Source organism: Ceratotherium simum, chromosome 28, assembly GCF_057802395.1.
Source record: "Ceratotherium simum simum isolate JZ-2026a chromosome 28, ASM5780239v1, whole genome shotgun sequence".
In the NCBI taxonomy this organism is placed as follows: domain Eukaryota; kingdom Metazoa; phylum Chordata; class Mammalia; order Perissodactyla; family Rhinocerotidae; genus Ceratotherium; species Ceratotherium simum.
Window position 1 is genome coordinate 2,953,326 of NC_141927.1, and position 17,579 is coordinate 2,970,904.

Genomic DNA, 17,579 nt, shown 5'->3' on the forward strand with positions numbered 1-17,579 from the left:
CACACACACACACACACACACACACACACACACACACACACACAAATAATAAGAGTTAATTATACTAGCACTCCATTCTAAGTGCCTCTGACTAGGAAATATGTGTTGTTAGGTTTTGATTTATTTAATTCACTGTTCAATACAAATAGGGAAATCCATTCCATTTTCTTAATTTTTTCCTTAAAGAAAAAACAACCTATAGAATCATTGCACTAGCAATTACTATCAGTACAATCATGCTATAAATTTATTTATTTATTCCATAAAATAAAGATACTGTGAAGTTGACAACAGGATACTCTGGTTAAACCTTGACTGTAGTTAGCAGATTAAAAAATCCTTAATTTCACTTCCCTTTCACATTTCAGCATCCCTTGGTTTCCATTATTTTCATATTTGCTATTGTATAGTGTCTGCACAACAGTCAGAGAAGTAGCTGAAGAATGACTGTGAGCAAAAAGACAGGTATCAGAAGATGTACCACTGCGAAGGCCTTTGAGCACCTTGAGGTAATTCCTGGCACCGGCTCGCCTGGGCTCCAGCACCGGGAAGAAGTTGGAGGTACACTAAGCCCTCCCAGAGTGGGAGGGGAGGAATGCTCTCTAAGGAGGGCACAGGGCCGTCTCTGAAAACCAGCATCCACCCTGACTCTGTCAGTCATTCCCAGAAGCCTGTGTTAATCCCCAATTGCTCCGACATCACCCCTGGTGTCTACTGTGCAAGGATGCAAGGAGAGGGCTCTGCTCACCAACAACAGGGTGAAAATCAAATTGGCTAAATCACGTGACAGGACTTTATACATTGTGAGTGCTATAAATAAAGTGATTTCATTTTATTTCTAAAAGCTCAACATTATAAGGAATTACACCTATGATATATTGATAATATCTAAGAGGAAACAAGCTGGTGAAGTTGAGTATTCTCATTAGCTCAATGCTATCTTTTGACGCACAGCCTTTAGAACTCAATACAGAGATATAAGTTTTATTTATACAAAGTCAAGCATATTACCAAGTATAGAATGAGTTTTCTGGTGCTGCTTCTTGGTGAAGCTGCATTATGACATGGAATGGCTAGGAAAATTAGAAGGAGAAACTCTGGATGTGAAGATTTATTCCAGATCCATGAGCATTACAGGCACAATTATATTAATGAAATTCAAAATACTAAGGATCATCTGCAGAAGGAAAAGGGCTTTTAACGCACAACTTTCAAATTTGCAATAGAGCATAAAGACAACAGCTGCATGGTCTAGAAAGGTGTTTTCTAGTTGTTTCTCTGCATCTTATCAGTAGAATCTCTCATTGTAGAAATCTACATAGTGCCACGTTTCAAGGGAAAAAAATCTATAGTTGTCCAAGGGAAAAGAGTATCCTCTCCAGTATGGAAAAGTATGTCTTGAAAGCACATCCTTCAGGGCTACGGAGGCATGTCTGTCACTCTCGGTTGCTTCTGTAATGTTATCATCCCCTATTTGAAAACTAGATGCTTAGAAAACTCTGCCACCATGTGTAAGAACAGAAATCCCAGTCAAATCAGCAGGTAAGAACAGAAATCCCAGTCAAATCTCACCCACACACAGATGCAGACACACATACACACTCACACACAAAGGAACATTCACACACAGACACACACAGATGCACAGACACACATACCACATATGCACACACGCCATGCACACTCACACACATGCATATACACACATGCCAAAACACACCCCATCCATGTGCACGTGTGTGCAAGCACACACCTATACATGTGTTTGCACACACATCACAAACACACATGTGCATGTGCATGCAGATACACATCACATGCACTTACACATATCACGTGCACACACCTCATACACACGTGCATACATACACAAACTCGTGTTCATGTGCCCATACATGTATGTGCACACACATCACACACACACATCACATGCGCGCACACATGCACACACTTCTTCTCCATTCCCTTACTGTGCTCCTCTCTGGGCCAACCTGGGAAACACTCAGAAGGCCGACCTCCTCTCTGAGGGGCCGCCCCATGATGAAGGCCACGAAACAGCCTTTTCGTGAAATCCAGGCCCAGATGGTTGAGCCCATACCCACAGGGCGTGCGATGCCTCCTTGCAATGTTGTTATTTGAGTCTAAAATGACTGTACAGACCCACGCCCACAAAAAGAACAGGGAATCCCAGACTGTGCTTCTTTGCATCCCCGTTTCTTCTTTATTACTCTCTTATAGGAAATTCTAAGTTTGTTCCCATTCTCGTTTTGCTTGAAATGCAATAAACTCTGTTGAAGAAATGATTCCCCTAATATGTCAAATAAAACTGCTAATAAAAACTTTCTTAAAAACTATCCAAAACGAAGGCCGGTTTCCATGGGAGGAGAATCCAGTACAAGGATGTTCACCGTAACCTCATCTGCATTGGAATACTCCATCCATGCGTCAGCAGGGCCTTGGGGCATCGATACAGGCATCAATATCCCAGTGAGTTATGAATAAGGTAACGGTTAACTGTCACATGAAACAGCACTGGACACAGGCACAGACACACGTGCTCACACACATTCACTCACACACGTAATAAAATGGAAGACGATTTCCCTGCTTTTGCTATGTGTTTGTTGGATAATTTAAGAACTACAATCAAGTTCTCTTTAGGGCTATAAGAAGTTAGATTTGAAGGCTCTGCCCACTTCTACTCATTTGTTTAACTCTGTGAACGGGACTGAGATGGACATTTCAAAGGTGCCATTCAGGAACCCCATGATTCCAAACCCAGTAGCCGTGGGCTGCTCTCTCTATTACATCAAAAAAAGTGGTTTTCCTTTTCTTTGTGGCACCAACACAACTGTCCCGCGGAGGGGTTAAAAAGAAAACAAAACAAAACAAAAGAGCGAGCAGCCCAGGTAGGCAGGGCAATAGCTTTTATCCCCTATTCGTTTATTGAGTGAAATAAAATTATGTATTGAGTGTCTGCTATGTTATAAATATTATTTATAAATGGAAACTAGACAGAAATGGGTCTTGCTTTGATGAAGCTTACATTCTATTTACGGAAATAGACACAAATAAATCAATACATTGGTAGCTATATAAAATAATTGTAAGTTTTGTAAACTATTATTAAAAAATAAACAAGGACTGAAATAAGAAAAGAACAAAAAGGCTGAAGGAAAGGAAGAGTGGTCAGACATTACTTCCTTCAAAAGGAACATTTCAATCGAGATCTGAATGGAGAGAAGGTACAGCCAGGCAAAGACCAAGAAAGGAAGACTCTTCGGCCAGAGGAGTGTGCTCCAGAGATAGAAAGAAGGCAGGTACTTCAGAGGAAGTGGGGAGCTCAGGGAGATGGACCTCTACCGCCAGTGCCCCCACCTTCGTGCCTCTTTCACAGTCTAGGGAGGTGTTAACAGGGGAGGATCTAGTAATCAAACTGGTCAGACCATAGGTGGTTCATTAGAATATGTTTTATAAATGGACATAGACTGGTTTTTAAAAGCCAGGACTCATTCTTCATCTTGTAAATCATATCTGTCAGGTAGAAGACCTTAATACAAAACCTATGGCTCATTTCAGAGTTTTCTTAATAATTTAAAAGGTCAATTAATTTTTTTTCAATTGTGAATGATACGCTAAGTATAAATATCAGTTACGCTATTTTCAGATCTTTGTTCCAAATCTCTTCTTCAGTGGAGTACTTCACTATGTAAATGTCAACATCAATGTTCTCTGAAAGTTTTCATTTCAAAGTCGCAAGTCACCTTCCCCTGTCTTTCCCAAAGTTTGATTCATAGGCATATTTACACAGTGATGTATGTGTGATTGGCAGGACTGTATTAGGAGTCAGAATTAAAGTAAATAAAAAGAAGTAATAAAAACAATTCTTTAGTATGCTAAAAGTAGATGGATTTTGGAAGGATTCCCGCTATGTATTGTTTAGCACAGGTGCAGTGGATTTTGTATTGCCTGCTCTGGCCAATGTACAAGCATCTGTGAAGGTCTGCGATGCACAGGTATGCCCGGCTGCAGAGGCTGGAGTCTAGTTAACGTGAACTCTGGGTTTGAGCGTGAAGGATCTCTCAGTTGTCAGAATCCTCGTGCGAGCATGGCTTTATTGTTCTGTACTCATCACTCATGGTGAAATCATTAATTCTCATAAATTGATTTTAAAAATATAAAAAATGTTTTCAGAAAAAAGAAGCCATCAAGTAAGAGAGACAGTAAAGACCAGGTCAGTGGAATTTGCTAAAGATGTCACCTTTTAGCATAAAGTAAAAGTCATGATTTTCAAACAAATTCTGGTAGAACCGAAGGCCATGAACTTGTTCACATATGTCTGCATTCCTATATTTGACAATTCCTAAAGACTTTTAGAGGTATTAACAGTTCTAAAAGATTTTATTGTATTATTTATCATCATAAGATGATTTAGATCAGAAGAAGATGAATTAGAAAGAGAATCATCAGCAAACAGAGAAATCGGCTTGTGGAGTACATACCAGAGCCTTGAGGTAGTTTTGTAAAATAGAGGCCCTGAGGTGTGCTATAGGGGAGCCCTGTGCCTTGAGCTCGACATGGTTCTCCCCACATAATGCATGTGGGATCTTGAACATACCACTTTAATTCCAGGAGACTCATTTCTTCATTTATGATACTAGAACAAATATTATCCACAAGAATTAAATGTGATGATGAATGCAATGATCAGCTCAATAAAGCTAAGTCCTGACTATAAGAAATTTCTAGTTTCTGTGATAAATATATTTCATTATTCCAGATACAGCCCTTAATGCTTTGGTGGAGACAGCAGGGATAGAGAGTCACTACTTCTAACATCAGGATACTGTGAAATACTTTAAGAAAACAGCATTGTTACAGGGAGGAGAGCCTGCAGTTTGCATTAACATCTACACTGAATACGACTTTGAAACCCCTTTCAAGTCTTCAACTTCCCTCTCCATGAAAAAATTAATCTGGGGTCCCAGCAGTGTCTAAGCCATGCGTGGTAGTCCACAGAATTTCTGAGGTGCACACGTACATAAGCTCACCAGTTTCCCAGACTGGTCATTACAATGATTAGGATGGCACATTACCTTCATTTGTAACAAGGATATGATCCTGGTTCTCACATTTAAGATAGATTATCCACCTAAATGTTCTTCATTTGTTACTCCTTAATCCCAATACCTACAGATGAAGTCAACCAATATTATTGCTAAGGTTGCAGCCAATCCCTCACTTTTGGGATCCCCAAAGGCTTCAGTGGGGGATGGCTAACCAAATCGCTGGCTCACAATTGCAACTACATTTGTGTCTTGTGCCTTGACCAACCAAGGATTAGGTGTCCAGTAATCCTTTTGCATATCAGGCTTTACATTGTGGAGAAACTCTTATTTTGACTCAAAGGAATTGTTGGCCTCACTGAGACTGCCGACTCACACATCACACTCAGAATCTGCTTCCTTCATTGCATCAGAAGCTTGGGGAGGGCTGATTAAGATGCATGCAGCGAATCTCAGCTGGAAGGTGGACATCTGAAGGCGTCGTCCCCTGGGAGACACATCTACTGACTTACATGTCTAGGGATGCTTTTGGTCAGAGGAATAGATCTCTTAAGAGAGAAAGTGATTGGGCCGGCCCTGTGGCTTGGTGGTTAAGTGCGCGCGCTGCGATGCTGGCGGCCCGGGTTTGGATCCCGGGTGCGCATCGAGGCACCACTTCTCCGTTCATCCTGAGGCCGAGTCCCACATGCAGCAACTAGAAGGATGTGCAGCTACGACACACAACTATCCACTGGGGCTTTGGGGGGAAAAAATAAAATAAATAAAATCTAAAAAAAAAAAAAAAAAAAAAAGAGAGAAAGTGATTGAGATTGTTACTTTTACTTTTAGCAAACTCAGAAAAGGAAAAGCAAACCCACAAGATCTGCAGGAAGAAAATTGGTCAACTTTTCAGATCTGGACCCTAGGGTCTAAGAGTCTAGTCTATGACCTACCATTGAAAAAGGATACCCTACAGTGGATGGGAATTGATACAACTATTTGTTGTCCACTGTTTCAAGCATTTCTATGTGAAATCAGCTTCTTTATAAAAAGACTCATGTTGACAGCTTCATTCACTCATGCAGATGGGTGAAAAAGGAGAAAGTAAGCCCCCTGCCCTGTTCTTCTAGTTAATTCAGGGTGGCTCAGAATACCACATTGAAAGGAAAAAGAGTAACAGTTTTAGAAGCACATCATTTTCATGTATAAATTATGATCATGTCTATAAGGAAGAGTTAGTGTGCTTACACTCTCAGTTAGAATGAATTCTTCAGTTGCTCATTGCACATAAAGGCAGTTTCATTGCTTCTCCTCCTAAAGGGAAAAACACAAACTAGAGCCTGTTTTCTCATCAATTAAGTTCCTTAGTGTGGATGAATAAAACAGATTTAACATATCTTGTTTTTTTTAAGTGCTTAGCACATATAGCAGAAGGAAAGAGAAAAAGAGTGGAACTTAGAAACAAAGAAGACATTTTTACTTTCTAGGGCTGAAGAACTTAAAATTATCTTTATGTTTTTCAGCGTTGAACAATTATGCTTTATAATGTAAGAAAGAGAGAGAGAGAAAGGAAGGAAGGGAGGGAGGAAGGGAGGGAGGGAGGAATATAGATAAATATTCAACTTCTCCAAATGTCAAATTACAAAAACCAGAAGTAAAAGAAGTCACTAAAATTCTTAATATGCCAAAATTTCACAAATATAATGAAAAATCTAAAGTACCAATAAGCTCATACCAATACCACAAGAATAAGCTAATACACAGAATTTTATCCTTCATAGGGGAATCCTTTGTTTGGATCTAGGAAAACATCTATTATTCGCATCCATCAATCTCAGGTGATATTTGCTTCAAGCATTTAAATTATAGGTGCCTAATGTGACTGCCAATGGAATCATGTAGTCATCTTTCTGATATCCATTATATCTCCTGACTAATATCTCATCAGTTGATAAATATCTTCATACTATCATCTGTTTTCCAGTTCTTGACTTAGAAATAGGGTACATGAACTCAATTTTATTTAACACAGTTCATCTTCCATTTCTCAACTTCTATATAAGCCATTTAACTTCAAGACAGCTACATCTACCGGTAACATTTTTGACCTTTATACGGCCATAAATAAATGACAGGACTTAAGAATAAGGGGTACAACATAGACATCACTGAGAACGACAAGCATTAGCTGCATGATTTATGCCTCTTCCTGTGAGTTATTAATTACAAGCTTAACTTAAAAAGCTCAAGCAGAACTCAGAAATTTTGGTGTGACATACAAATCAGAATTGTGTCATTTTGCCAACTTATAAATTTCATAAAGTGACGAATACTGATAAACTATCTATCATCCCTGTCAGATATGATGCCCTACCCTACAAGAAATTAGAACACCTCGAATTCATGTTCTCATTCTTTTTATTTAATTCATTTTTGTATCTCTCAATTATAGTAAACTAATAATTGCCTACAATAAAAAATACATTACTTAGAGCCTATTTTTTTAATGTGGATACTTCAACTCGGTTGTTAAGTAAATAAAACATTTGCTCAACCAACCAGATGTTTGGCCTCAATGAAGACTCACAAATTCAAAGTCTACGGTCAGCAGAGACCATCAATGATCTAGGCTGACAAGGAGATAAAGGAAACTTTTGAAGTCAAGGCCTTCCCACTCTGAGAGGGGCGGTCACTCTGACACTTCAGGGGACTGTCCTCACTGTAAACGCTGGCCAAATGTTTCCATATCCCAACATTGCACAAGAAAAAGGGAAAGTGGATCATGGGGTATTTCACAAATTATGTGAAATCTAATTCTAAATATTGACAATCTAAAACATATTAATATTTTGCTACCCAACCACAGCGACTTTATGACCTGTGGTCCTGCTGATTCCTACAATGACTTGTTTTGTTTTTTGTTTTTTTTTGTAGACCATTCTTTTTGGATTGAACTAATTGGTAGCTTTGGAACCATGTAGACATGGCCTTAATAAACCTATCTGGAAAATCTCAAGAGAAATAAAACAAAAAATGTTTTTTGAACTATGAAAATTGCAAGTTATGTAAGATAAAATATAGTTTCAAAACTACATGGCAAACAATGCTACCGTGGGAATTTGCTTTTGACTTTTGCAATGTCATTAAGGAAAGAAAAGTTAAATTTTGAATACAGTATTAAGAATATTCAGAATGGGGGAGACTTTTCAAAAGTTCTCGGGGTCAACCGAGATGGACCATTCAATTGGCAACTTATGGTTTGAGAGATAATTATACTTTTCTTATTGACTCAGATAGTAAGGTCATGCCAACTAAATAATGGAGATTACCATGTAAAACCAAGTTTAAAATGATGATCATGAATGAATTGAAGTATATTGGAATATACTTCAATAGGAATACAGAAGGGGTAGGGAGCAGACATACAGAAACACGGAAGAGAAGCATGGCATTCATAGCAAACGTTATTCAGATTTTAAGTTGAGCACACAGCCAGGTGAAGGTGACACATGAAAGGAAAGTGTGTTGAAGGTGAAACCGGCATCTCCCCTGGACCCCTGCCATGGCCTCCTTTTGGCATTTTTTGCTTTCCCTCCTCACCCCTTCCCCGACAATTCATTCTCTGTATTGCAGCGATTTCTCTTTTGCCTAAAATCCCTCAATGACTTCCCATTGCACCTGGAAAAAAATCTGAATGTGTCACAACTCAATTCCCAATTAGTCTGAATCCTGCAAACCCCTCAGACCTTATTGTTCCCAGCACTCCGCCTAGATTCCTCTGTCTTTTGGACACGTCAAGCATCTCTCCACCTGGAACACCCTTCTCTTGCACTGTACATCCATGGTTCCTTCCCATCCTCCAAATCTCAGCGTCAACACCATCACCACCCTGTAGGGCTCTGCAGCCCAGCACCACTGTCTAGACATCACCCTAATTATTTCCTTCCAAGTAGGTACCAAAAACACTGCTTTAGCCTTGTCATGTCTTCATCACCCATGCCTGAAACTTTAATCTCTTAAACATATCCTTTTGCCTCCAGTCTCCCTCTTTTAACCCAACCTGTTTCCTGCCTCCGTAAAAATCCATAATCTACATTTTACTAGATTAAGCTTCTAAAAAATGTGTATATGACCGATGCAATTCTCACTGCTGTGGACTGAATGTTTGTGTCCCTGCAAAATTCAAATATTGAATCCTAACCCCCAAGTTGACGGTGTTAGGAAGTGGGGCCTTTGGGAAGTGATTAGGCTGTGAGGATGGAGTCCTCATGAATGGGATCAGTGTCCTTATAAAAGAGACCTCAGAGAGCTCCCAGCCCCTTCTACCATGTGAGGTTACAGTTAGAAGGTGCCCTCTACGAATCAGAACGTCTGTCCTCACCAGACACCAAATCTGCCAGAACCTTCATCTTGGATTTCCAGCCTCCAGAACTGTGAGAATAAATTTCTGCTGTTTATGAGACACTCAGCCTATGGTATTTTGTTGGAGCAGTCCAAACAGACTAAGACACCCACTTTAAAAACCTTGAATAGTTTCTTATTGCCCTCCAGGCTTCATAATAATTTTAGTATGGATGCCTTTGGCTTCTGGTGAAGTCTATTAACCTTCTCAAACTAATATTTTAAATGCATAAAATAAACTTTAGAAGATTACAAAGAAAATCAATCATATTAAAATATACTTATGAAGTGTAATGAAAGCCGAATTTGTGGTCTAGGATTATATATATTGTTATTTCACTAAACAACAGGTAGCAGGTCTAATCACTAACGTAATTTCAAAATACTGCATAATAATATTTTGAAATATCTGCAATAAATGTAATAAACATGGAATTATCTGTGATTTGGTGATGAAGTACAGGTAATGCTAATATTACATTAGTATCATTAGAGGTAAAGATAAAAATATAAAATATGTGTTATATTTTTACATTTATATTTTATAATCTATGTGCATATTTATACATATATATAATATAAATATGCATTTTTTATCATTCAAGTCATGGAACCCTTGAATTCTAGAACCCTCGGTCTAGGGAATAAAATTCAATGTCTTTTAACATGGGATTCAAATTATTTCACAGTCAAATGTCATCACCCCATCAGCTCATCTCCAACTCCTCTCTCGCCTCTGGCATTGGTATTTCATCCACCAGCCACACCGCATGTTTTCCACACTGGCCTCAAGGTCCTTTTCAGACAGAAACTCCTTAGTGAAAAGCCTGCTAGCAATGCCACAGAAGGCGATTCCCTCAAACTTCTGCAAATACCTCAGTTCTAGAAAGTCTCACACTGGATTTAAATGTTGTAGTCAAAGATCTAGTTTTCCTGCTAAATTATGACATTGTTTACAGCTGAACCATGTCTTATTTTAATCTCTACCTCTTAGCCAGAAACTGAATTCTGGTGCTGGCCTAATAAATGGATAGTCTTCAAGAAAATAAACAAATTACAATTGAACAGGTTTAGATTACAGAGAACTTAATGAGTTACATGACACCATAATGATGGGATATTCAAATACTGGAAAGATTAAATACTGATCTATACTCTGAATCTAAGCTGATTTGACTCTAAACTGTCAAGTTTGTTGCTTCTAACTGATCAGATCTTGATAGTTACTTGCGAAATATAATATTTTAGTGAATAATGGAAGCATCCATCCCATATATACACATTATAAACCTAACATGGCAAAACAAACAGAAGGAGAGATTGTGATGGAACAGTACAATTGAAAGAAAGCAACCAAAAATATTGAGTTTTTTTCTGTTTTGAGACATACTTCCTATTAGAACTTTAATTATTAAGGCTTTGTTTATCCACATCCAAAATTTTATGGTTGTATGTATACCTCTTTTAAATGAATTGGGAATCTTTCCCTTGGAAACAGTCAAAATATCTGAAATTGGTTTTAAATTGAATCCTCAGGTCTGAAACTTTACGGTGTTCTTCATCAGTAGATAACTTCTACTCTGAGAGAATTCACAGGTTAACTTCACCGTTGAAGGCGAGGCGGAATGTCTGAGCGTGATCGCAGACTGGGTTTATACTACTGCAGCACACTGTCGATCCAGGACTCTCCCTCCCTTGCATCCCTAAGAATTGCACCCTTATGTTCTTTGGGAAAGGAGCGCGCCCAGATTGAAAAAAAAATTACATTTCTTTGCTTTTGTTTCAGTCAAAGGTGGTTAGAGAACAGGTTTCTGCCAATGAAACGTGAGCAATAATCAAGAGCATGGAACTCCCAATAGTAACTCCCCAGGAAGCTCTCCCCCCTCCCCCATTTCTTGTCTGAATGTGGACGTGACATTGGAGGTGCAACAGCCCTCCTTGCGCCACATGGTAACATGAGGAAAAGGCGAAAAGGGTTGAAGAACCGTTGGCTTTGACATCATCCAGCCAGTATCCAGTGCTGGCAAAAGTCGCCCCTGAATTTCTCACAATAATTGACATTTATGAGCAAGACAGCCTGGCCAGGCTTCCTCTCGACTCTGGGCCCCTCACCTCCCTTTGCTTGGAGCATTTATTTTAGAAAACTTGTCATCGTAAATCCTGTCTCTGCCCCTTTGTGATGTATGTAAATCTTTTTAAAAGCCTCTGGCGGGATTTACAACCCAGGACCCTCTTTCTCAAGGACCTGGAAGACACCTCTCTGAGATGCAATCAGGGACAACAGTGCTCTCATCTGCAGCCTCTGTGGGAGGAGAGGAGCCTTTCTTCACTGGGCTCCAAGCTGTATCACCACCTTCCATCCTGCAGATAAGAGAAGGTTGACTTTCCCTTTGGGTAAACTGCCCCCACCCCCATGCCAGCTCTTAGAAACTCTCCAGCTCTTAGTTTGTATTCATTTTTAAAACCTAAATTTGGAATAAACACCTTAAAGAACACTTGTCTATTTAAAAAACACCCTTTGGGAAGCAACTGATCCATCCTCCACAAAGCCAGAGTCAGCTGCAAAGAAATCCAGAAAGTCTTTAATCTTACAATCTCTGCAAAACCCTCTTGCCCTTTTCTCAGGAAATCGGGCCCAAAGCATTCTTTCTCCTTAAGGTTTGGACGGCGCAGGTCACGTGCCAAGATTGAAGGTACACTGACCTCGGCCAGCTTGGCCAGGCCTGAGTGGTCTAGAGACAGGTACCCGAAGTGAAAGTGACAACCCACAGGTTAAGACAGGAGAAAACCATCCTGAGACACCTTGACATGAAAGCCCCAGGTGGAGACCCTCCAGACTGGGTCTCAGAAAACCAAGCCTAGTCACCTCCACTGCCTCTGGAAGTAACGACCTTGAACACAGGTAGCTTTCCGTTAATTAAACCTGTTCTATATCACAATCTTAGAGCCACCGCCTACCAAGCTGAGACAACACCCACTTCCTGGTAACTAATGCCCAGATGTACAACAAAACAGTTACAGAAAAGGAGAGTCATAGGAAATTATTTCATGAAGATGCTGTAGAAATTAAAGTAGTGTTTATAAGCCACTGATAATTAATAGGTGTGATATATATTATATATTACTTCTAACATGATGGCTGTTCACTTTCTAAGGAAAACGTTTAGATTTAAACATATATATACTTTAAAAAGGCTTCTTTTAAAATTCAAAGTGTCACCTGAGCCCTGCAATCCTAGACAACAGGGACGTGAGGAAATCCTCCCCTCCCACACACACACTCTGTGTTCCAGAAAATGCCCCCTCCCCACATGACTTAGATAAGATGCAAGGTGCCCCTTGGCTTACCTATGACCAGGCCAGACAAAATCCTCCAAATTCCCGGGCTTTGCCTTATAAAAGGTTAGCTGAACCGTTTTGTCCCCATTGATCAACTGGAACAAATGCTTGTTAACCAAATTTTAGTTAAGCTTCTCTCTTTCTCTCAGGCCCCCAAACTTTGGTCCCCAGCCCCTCCAAGAGCAGGCTGGCCTCAGAGAAAGACCTTCTCTGACCCACCTTCCCATCATGGCTTCTCTTGTTCATCCCAGACCCCACATCCAGTTCCTTCCAGCCTTGTTTACTCCCCTCTGTAAAGGAAAACCTCTTTTCCTAAGCCTTGAGACACTAAGCTTATGGTCGGAGCATTGTCGTCTCTATTGCAATAGACCTCTCCCCTCCCTTGCAATAACAGAGCAAATGGTTGCTTGGCTCCAACTGCCCTGTTGAGTTCTTGTATGACTCTTTGAAAGTGCTAAATCCATTTTAGCTCAATAACCCTTGGGGAGAGCTTCTGAATCTCAGAGGTCATGAAATTGGGTAGTTCCTGAACAATTATACTTGAACCTGCAAGAGACAGGAGGGCCACAGCTGATGTCTGGGTGACGTGTGACACTAGGCAAAATCTAATAGCCAATTCTCAAGGCACGTGCTAGAAGTATTTATGGGGAACATCTGACTCACAGATTTTTGGCCAAGTTATTTTAGCAGCTATGCGACTTGAGATAAGTGGATCTGTCAGGTGTCATGTCTACACACTGAAAGTTGTTATCTGCCTTTTTCCTACAACCCTTGTCTGCAGCCCATGGATGGTCGACGGGTTTTGTAAACTGTGAGGAGAAATTGGCCGTTTAATGGAGTGAATTTAAAAATTCACTCCATTAGGTTTAAATGTTTTACATATTAGTGTGACTAAAATATTCAACATAAAATCTAAAGATCTCACTATTTCTCTTTGTTTATTAGAAATGTAGTGGTTAGCTAATAACGATTACTTTGGAGTCAAATAGATTTGATTCCAAGTAACTACTCCACACACAGCTACACAAATTTCCACAATTTGCTCAACCTCTCTGAGCCTCAGTTTCCTCAAATGTAAAAGGTGTGTAACTCACACTTAGAAAGAATTTATGTGAAAAGCAGGAAGCACAGACTGTGGCACAGAGTGAGTGCTCAATAAATAATAGTAATTATTGTTATTATTTTTAATATAGCAAAATGGGGACTAGCTCTTTCAGATCAACCCGCAATAAATTTACGAGAGCAAATCAGGAAGTGTATATGAGAACACTAATAAAAGTCTCCTGCATCATGTAGTTATAATACATCAGCATACAAATATTTCATTTATATAGAGTTTTAATCCAATTATGTGGCAGATTCATTGTATGTTTACTATTTTGTTGTTCCAGAGCCCCTTCTCACAGGAAACTGCTCTTCTCCTTCTCAACCATGCCCTTTGATGAAGTCCACTAATCATATTTTCTGACCCCTGAGATCCAAGCTAAGCTAAAAATAGTACCCATCCACCTGGTCTCCACGACTAGAAACCCATCCATGTGGTCTCCATAACTAGAAACCCATCACCTTGGTCTCCATGACTAGAAATCCATCCACCTAGTCTCAATGGCTAGAGACACATCCACCTGGTCTCCATGACTAGAGACCCATCCACTTGGTCTCCATCCACCTGGTCACTATGACTAGAGAACCATCCACCTGGTCTCTATAACTAGAGACCCATCTATCTGGTCTTCACAACTAGAGACTCATCCACCTGGTCTCCATGACTAGAGACCCATCCACCTGGTCTCTATGTCTAGAGAACCATCCACCTGGTCTCCATAACTAGAGACCCATCCATCTGGTCTTCACGACTAGAGACTCATCCATCTGGTCTTCACGAGTAGAGACCCATCCACCTGGTCACTATAAGTAGAGATGCATCCAGCTGGTCTCCATAACTAGAGACCCCCCCAACCTGGTCTCCATGACTAGAACTGAGAGTGTCACATCACCCATGCTGCCCCATTAAGAATGTGTTCTCAGAATGTTTAGAAATTCTGCCAGAGAAAGAGGGATTCTGTCCTTGCTGCCTATGGTATGGTTAGACTGTGGCCATGTCCCCATCTGTATTAGAACAGAAAAAGCTGACAGAGAAAAATACAAGAGGAGCAGAGAGAATGCTAGAGTGCTAGGTTCCAGTCATGCCTCACTCTGGATAGAACCTTGCACTTTTTACTTAAACCAGTTTGAGTCAGGGTAGCATCATATACAATCACTGAAAACTGACTAGAGAACATCCTGGGTCTTTGTTCCTGAAGGGTAGCAGAACACTTCACCCCAAAACATGCCACTTTGGCGTCAGGATTATTTTGAGCTGAAGGCAATGGAGAGGAAGCAGATACAAGAAGAGCTCTCTCCTCTCACCCTATTTGCCTAAAAGCAGGACATAAATTTACAATGGTGTCCCCCTGCCCTCTCTACCTGGAAGGACAAAGGTTAACCCCAGGATTCAACTCTAGATCCTTGTCAGTGGAGAAGGCATGACTTAAAGCTGCATAGTAAAGCTAACTCTTGTTTACCTTGTTTTTCATGGTAATCTTCCCTAACTGGCCTCCCTACACCTTTCTTTCTTTTGTCTTTAGCTCAAGATGGTATTTAAGCCAGAGTTCTAAGCCACCTCTGAGAGTTACTCACTTGTCTCTGGGTATCTCCAGTGTATACATGAGGTATAAGTGTTAATAAACTTCTGTTTGTTTTTCTCTTGTTAATCTGTCTTTTTTTACAGAGGTCTCAGTCAGAAGGACAGGGGAAAATTATTTTTCCTCCCTTACATTCTCTACCTTATTAATTAAATCTAGTCAGTAATTAATGGTACTCGACTTGTCTATGGAACCCAGGACAATCTACAGATTTGATCAAGTCTCTGTAATTTCACTATGATGCTTATTACTAAATGCATGAACATATCTATACAACACAAAATGAACAACAACCTAATTTTGATCCTTTAGTTTCCTACCCTTGGGATTTGTGGTGGGACTGCAAGAGATAGAAAGAAAAGAAGAGAAAAATAGTACTGTGCAGATATTTTCATATGAGTAACTATACCCAAGAGACACTCGGGGTCATTTGCACACAGGGTAGGACAGCCAGTGCCTTGGGTTTCCTGATAGGCACTACAAGTCCCATTATGTTTGCTAAACTGTACTTCTTTGGCTTTCAGGCACAATCTCATAAAGAGGTCTACTACAAAACAAAACATTACCAAGCTGGGACACATGGTATTCTAATCCAGCCTGGATAGTCAGAGAATGCCTTCTCCAGGAGACTACAGATAGACTGAGTCCTAAATGACCAATGGACGGAGAATGGGGATGGAGATGGAAAACATGTGAGGCTGACATTACTGCACCTGTGAAAGCCGAGAGGTAGAAAGGATCATGGCTCCTGGGAAATACTTTAGAAGAGCAAATGGCTGAAGCACAGAAAGAGAGAATAGGGTGGAGAAAGACAAGGCTGGGGATTAAGCTCGTTACAGATTTTGAACTGTATTCTAAGAATATAGTGAGGCGTATCAGATTATGTCACCTCAAAACATGCCTCTTTGACGTATGGATTATTTTGACCTAAAGGCCATTTTGAACCGGCAGAAGCAGGGAAAGCTCTAAAAACAGGGTACATGTTTTCCTTTTGTAAAGGAAATTTACATTCATAAAGGGAATTTCCATTTGTAGAAATGTCACTTTTTCCTGTACCAGGAAGAGGAGGACTTTTAACCACTGCTCTCAATGGAGAAGGCACCGACTTAAATCTGTACAACAAACCTTACTAAACAGCCCTTGTTTACCACACTTTTCCTGGTCCTCTTCCCCTAACTTGTCTCCCCCTCCTAGAAGCCCCAAGCCCCTTTTCCTTTCTTTTATCCTTAGATGGCACCTAAACCCAAGTTCTAATCACTCCTTTGAGTTACTCATGTTTGGGTGTTCCCAGGTGTATGTGCGATGCACATGTTAATAAACTTCTGTTTGTTTTTCTCTTGCTAATCTGTCTTTGGCCAGTCTCATTCACAGGGCTCCAGCTGGAGAACCTAAGACAGGCAGAGGAAAAGATTTTTTCCTCCCCAACAATAGGAAAGTGTGGAAAAGACTTTATTCAAGAAAGGAACATTTCACGTTTGCTTTTCAGAAAGACGAGAGAAGTAGGAAGAATACGTTTGCTAAGACCTTTACAAGACTGACAGTTTTCTAGGAAAAAGAAGAGGGTGGTTAGGACTAGGAGTGGTGATGGAAATGGAGGAAGTGGGCAGGATTACAGAGATATTGCAGAGCTGGGGAAAGGATTTGATAATTGGGTTAATATTGGGAGGAGGGACAGAGAGGTGTCAAGAGTAACATTGGTTTTACAACTGAAGCCACTGGATAAAATGTACACTATTTACTTAGTACGAAGGGGAAGGTTGGAAGATAAACATACCTGGGAGGGAAAACTGTGAGCTCAGTTTTGGACACAGGGTTCGAGTGCCTGTGCGATGCCCAGTGGGGATGTGGAGTGGTGACACAGACACTGAGTTCTGGGACTCACAGAACTGGAATTGCTGACATGAACAGAAGAGCTATCGATTACTGGTTACTACCACGGTCTTTGAATCCAGGAGAGTGGATGACACTCACGGAAAGTGAACAACAAAAATGTAGGTGGACTCTGACTGAGCCCTGTACCTAAAATTGTCGGTTAGAAGATGACAAAGAAGCAAAGAAAATAAGGAAGTAGCCAGTGAGATGGCAGAATAAGCGAGACTGTGCTGTCCCG

General features: G+C 40.3%; 1 protein-coding gene across 1 annotated transcript in view; it reads right to left on the bottom strand.

Annotated features, from left to right (window-relative positions):
* Positions 1 to 17,579, bottom strand: part of CSMD1 (CUB and Sushi multiple domains 1) — a gene marked incomplete at its 5' end in the record, with an annotated part of 1,589,548 nt that overhangs the window by 161,226 nt on the left and 1,410,743 nt on the right. The window lies entirely within an intron of this gene.